Genomic DNA, 6000 nt, shown 5'->3' with positions numbered 1-6000 from the left:
GTATGGGCTGAAACAACACTGGGAACTCATTGATTTGGACATTCATTTTGCATGTTGTGGTCCCTCAACGTGAAATGTCTTTCTCATCCCCCATCTGCCTGGTGAACTGTCACTCATTTTTTATGATGTCAAGCGTCTTTCAAAGGACCTTCTCTGATTTCTATCTAAACAGAATTGCTTCCACTGTCCTACCACTCTACCTTCTAACACCTACATACTGCATTACAATCACTTGTTAATTTGTCTGTCTCCCCAGCCAGGTTGGGAACTCCCTCAGGGCATCTTGGAGCCCTCAGTACCCACCACACTACACCGGCTCAAAGTCAGTGTGCAAAAGAGGTTTGTTGAATGAATGAGTGAATGGGAACCTGTTCACATGCCTCTCCACCATACTTAGATGTTCTGCATAATGAAAATATACAAAGGACACAGTTAAAGGAATGAAGACCTGGGTTAGGCTAGTAAAGAAGGCATAGTCAAGGGGTTCTGTACTTGAGAAGGGTGCAATCTGGCATATTCCTGCAGATTATAGGAATATTTGCAGATGAGGTATAGAGGTTGGGCCCATGGGTAGATAGATAGAAGTGGTTTGTTGTTGGTTTTCCTTTTTGAGTGCCAGCTCAGGAGCCAGAATGGGTTCCAAGCCAATCTAACTAACTTTAGTATTACACTAGCCATAAGGCATTACCTAGGACCTCCATTTTTAAAAATAATTTCTCTTTTAATTTACACCTTAGTAAGCATGTGGTGCAACAATGATTTCAGGAGTAGATTCCTTAATACCCCTTACCCATTTAGCCCATCCCCCCTCCCACAACCCTCCCAGCAACCCTCTGTTCTCTATATTTAAGAGTCTCTTATGTTTTGTCCTCCTCCCTCTTTTTGTATTATTTTTGTTTCCCTTCCCTTATGTTCACCTGTATTGCATCTTAAATTCCTCATATGAGTGAAGTCATATGATATTTGTCTTTCTCTGACTAATTTCATTTAGCATAATACCCTCTAGTTCCATCCATGTTATTGCAAATGGCAAGATTTCATTCTTTTTGATTGCCAAGTAATACTCCATTGTATACATATACCACATCTTTTTTCTCCATTCATCAGTGGATGGACATTTGGGCTCTTTCCATACTTTGGCTGCTATAAACATTGGGGTGCATGTGCCCCTTCGAAACAGCACACCTGTATCCCTTGGATAAATACCTACTAGTGCAATTGCTGGGTCATAGGGTAGTTCTATTTTTAATTTTTTGAGGAACCTCCATACTGTTTTCCAGAGTGGCTGCACCAGTTTGTATTCCAACCAGCCGTGCAAAAGAGATCTTTCTCCGCATCCTCACCAACATCTGTTGTTGCCTGAGTTGTTAATGTTAGCCATTCTGACAGGTGTCAGGTGGTATCTCATTGTGGTTTTGATTTGTATTTCCCTGATGATGAGTGACGTTGAGCATTTTTTCATGTGTTGGTTGGCATCTGGATATCTTCTTTGGAGAAGTGTCTATTCATGTCTTTTGCCCATTTCTTCACTGGATTATTTGTTTTTTGGGTGTTGAGTTTGATAAGTTCTCTATAGATTTTGGATACTAACCCTTTATCTGTTATGTCATTTGCAAATATCTTCTCCCATTCTGTCGGTTGCCTTTTAGTTTTGCTGATTGTTTCTTTTGCTGTGCAGAAGCTTTTTGTTTTGATGAGGTCCCAGTAGTTCATTTTTGCTTTTGTTTCCCTTGCCTCTGGAGACCTGTTGAGTAAGAAGTTGCTGCAGCCAAGGTCAAAGAGGTTTTTACTCCCTTTCTTCTTTAGAATTTTGATGGCTTGCTGTCTTATGTTTAGGTCTTCCATCCATTTTGAGTTTACTTTTGTATATGGTGTAAGAAAGTGGTCCAGGTTCATTTTTCTGCATGTAGGAGCTCCATTTTTATCTATTATCTATTTCCTTTCTTCTTATCTCCATTTATAAAAGCAATAATAATGACTTGCTCCTTCCTTTGAAGTTTGACGAGTTTGACATGGTGGTGGTAGGTATACATTGGGTCATTTTCCAGATATTTAACTAGTAAACTCCATGACATACATATGCACATTCATTCATTCAAAAAATATTTAATGAGGGGGTGCCCGGGTGGCTCAGTTGGTTAGGCATCTGATTTCAGCTCAGGTCATGATCTCACATTTCATGGGTTCAAGCCCTGCATCGGGCTCCCCGCTGACAGCTTGGAGCCTGGAGCCTGCTTCAGATTCTGTGTCTCCCTCTCTCTCTCTCTCTTTCTCTTTCTCCCTCTCAAATAAATAAACATTAAAAAAATATATTTACTGAGTACCTAATATGTTCCAGGTACCAAAAGATGGGGCCCAAAACAGTGAACAAAACACCAACCCCCTGTTCTCATAGAACTTACATCCTAGTTGGGGAAAAACATTCAGTGACAGTGAAGTTGGGGCCCATCATGTTTTCTCATGTTGTAATCCTGGAGGGACTGGATGCCAATAATTGACACTTACTGAACACTTTCTATGTACCAGGCAAAGGGCTTGATGCACCTTGTCTCTCATTTAATCCTATGCCAACCTTATTTTCAGATAAGGAAACAGACCAAGTAGACTTCCCAAGATCACACACCTAGTGAGGGGCAGAGCCAGAATTTGAATCCAGATTTTTTATTGCTCTCCAGCCTGAGCTCTTAACCACAACTCTCTACAGCAGCAGCAAATATTTACTAGATGAACAAAGAAGTGGATGAATGGTTAACCCTAACTACAGTGGTAGCTTGGTGTTTGGCTTCCATGATACAAACATGAGCAACATGTTTAGGTTTTTCATTTACTTATTAATTTAAGCTTCTCCAAAGTATGGATTCTGTTGAAAGTAGATTTCCTAAAGATTAAGAAGCCTCATTGTCATTCATGTTTCATGGGCAAGGCAATCTGTTTTACAAATATAATGATGATTTCCCTCCTGCCCCCACCCCAGTTTTATTGAAAAATAACTGACATATATTACTGTATAAGTTTAAGGCATGCAGCATGATAGTTTGATTTATATCTATTGTGAAGTAATCATATTTTAATTCAAAAATTGTGCAAAAGAAACTATCACTCTAAGTTCTATTCTGGGTTTGTCATAAAGTCTCTGTATTAGACTATATAATGACCCCCAAATATATTAGGTCCTAATCCCTGGAAGCTGTAAATGTTACCTTAAAAGGAAAAAGTCTGGGCAGATATGATTAAAGAAGATTATTCTATTTTATTGCTTTGGGGGGGGGGCTGGGTGGCTCAGTCAGTTAAGCATCCAGCTCTTGATTTCAGCTCAGGTCATGATCTCATGGTTTGTGAGTTTGAGCCCCCTGCTGGGCTCTGCACTGACAGTATGGAGCCTACTTGGGATTCTCTCTCTCTCTCTCTCTCTCTCTCTCTCTGCCCCTCCCCTACTCACATGCACGCACATGCGTGCTCTCTTGCTCTCTCTCAAAATAAATAAATAAACTTTATTTTTTTAAGATTTTATTTTTAAGTAATCTCAACATGGGGCTTGAACTCACAACTCCAAGATCTAAATTCGCACGTTCTACCAAATGAGACAGCCAGGTGCTCCAAAGAAGAATACTTTAGATAATCCAGTGGGCCCTAAATGCAACGCAAACACATGTATCCTCATGAGAAGGGGAAGGGGGAGATCTGGCACTGAAGAGAAGGCAAAATGACCATGGAGGTGGGGACTGGTGATGGGGCCACCAGAAGTTGGAAGAAGCAAGCAAGAGAGACTCCTCTACAGCCTCCAGTGGGAGTATGACCTGCTGTCACCTTGGTTTTGGCCCCATGATACTGGTTGTGGACTTCTGGCCTCTAGAACTGTGAGAGAACATATTTCTGGTAATTTGTTAGAGCAGCCACAGGAAATGAATACAGTCTCCCACAGAGATCCCCCTACAAATGAATTCACCTCCTTCCCTGCCTCCAGCCCCTTTCTTGGCTATTTGTGTTTCTTTCTAGTACCTAACAATTCCTGGCATGATGTATGTTTGTGTATTATTGTTGGCTCCTCCCACTTGAACATAAGCGCCACGGGAAAAGTGACATTTTTTAAACCGCTTTTCTCCCCATGCCTAGAAGAGTAGGCACATAGTAAGTACTCAATAAACATTGGTTGGATACATTATTGAATGTCATGTTATTGCCACCTGGAGAGCTCGGAGATCACATCAGGGATATAGTAGCAGACATCACAGCATGACCTACCACTTTTAAAGTGCCACTTTAAAAGATATCTGAGGGGCGCCTGCATGGCTCAGTCGGTTAAGCATCTGACTCTTGATTTCAGCTCAAGAGTCATGATCTCACAGTTTGTGATATCAAGCCCTGTGTTGGGCTCTGCACTGAGCATGGAGCCTGCTTAAGATTCTCTCTCTCGGGGCGCCTGGGTGGCGCAGTCGGTTAAGCGTCCGACTTCAGCCAGGTCACGATCTCACGGTTCGTGAGTTTGAGCCCCGCGTCAGGCTCTGGGCTGCTGGCTCAGAGCCTGGAGCCTGTTTCCGATTCTGTGTCTCCCTCTCTCCCTGCCCCTCCCCCGTTCATGCTCTGTCTCTCTCTGTCCCAAAAATAAATAAACGTTGAAAAAAAAATAATAAAAAAAAAAAAAAAAAAAGATTCTCTCTCTCTACCCCCCCTCTACCCCTCCCCGACTCTCTCTTTCTCAAAAAAAAAAAAAAAAATCTGGGATAGAGTCTAGTCTCAGGCAACCCTGTTTTTCATTTCTGCATCAATTTCTGTTTCCTACTTCATTCAGGCCCCAAACCTTGCAATGGCCTTCAGAGCCTCTCCTTCCCACACTCTATGTCCAAACCACCGGGAAATCTTGGTGCCTTCAAATTCTCTTCCTTCAAGGGGACACCCACAATCCCATTGCCTCTCTTCACTTCCATTGCTCCTCTGCCACTCCTGGTCTCAGGCTGATGACAGCAATGGCTTCTGATGGTTTTTTGCCGTCACTCTTGGCCCCTCCGTACAACTCAGCAGCCAGAGGGATCCTCTGAAAACATAGTTACATCTTGTCTCTGCTTCGTTCATGACTCTCTGATGGCTCCTAGATCCCTCAGAGGAAAAGCCAAGTCCTCACAGCAGTGCTTACAGATGGCAGTGACAACTGCCCTCTGTCATTTGTTGTCATATCCCACATCCCTGACATGCCATTCTGTCACTCAACTCGAGCTCCTCTAACCTCCCTGCTTCCGTAGAAGTTTTTGTCATCACACACACGCATTCAGTTACTGCTTGTTTCCCCCACTAGAATGAACTTCAAGAGGGGAAGGATTTCAAGATTTTGATTTTAAGTAATCTCTACAGCCAAAATGGGGCTTGAACTCATGACCTTGAGATCAAGAGTCGCGCGCTCCACTGACTGAGCCAACCAGGTGCCCCAAGAGGGGAAGGATTTTTATTTGGTTCATTGATGTACCCTCAGTGTCTAGAACAATGGTGCCTGGCACATAATAGGTGTCAGTAAGTATTTCTTGAATAAATGAGAAACATAATTTTGGACTAGGTAATGTTTCCAAAAGCAAAGGGATACATGGAAGGACTTATAAAGCTCAGGAAACCAGGCACATTTTCCTTATACTGGGATTTTTTTGTTTTTGTTTTTTAAAAAAATTAGCTTTCTCTTTTTATCCCTCTCGTAATTGAGAATAGTTTGATGTGATTGGCTTAGTAAGGATCTCTGGACAATAGGGCAGAGAAAAGAAACCTGCCTTTTGGGAATATGACAGTATGTAAGAAAATTAATTATGTGGAAACTATGAAGAAATATGTCGTTTGTGTTGTACGATTTGTTGACGTAAACATACATACACGGACTGTGTGAAAATTGCTTTGATGAGTCCTGTTTTTGATGTTACCCCCACTCCCCTCACTTTGTTTGCTCTGCTCTGCTGTCCCTTAGAACACATTTCCTCCCTATACATGCACACATCTCTGTACAGACACCCAGGAAAAAATGGT

This window comes from Prionailurus bengalensis, chromosome E1 (assembly GCF_016509475.1).
Source record: "Prionailurus bengalensis isolate Pbe53 chromosome E1, Fcat_Pben_1.1_paternal_pri, whole genome shotgun sequence".
Classification (NCBI taxonomy): Eukaryota; Metazoa; Chordata; class Mammalia; order Carnivora; family Felidae; genus Prionailurus; species Prionailurus bengalensis.
Note: the sequence above shows the minus strand (reverse complement) of the source record.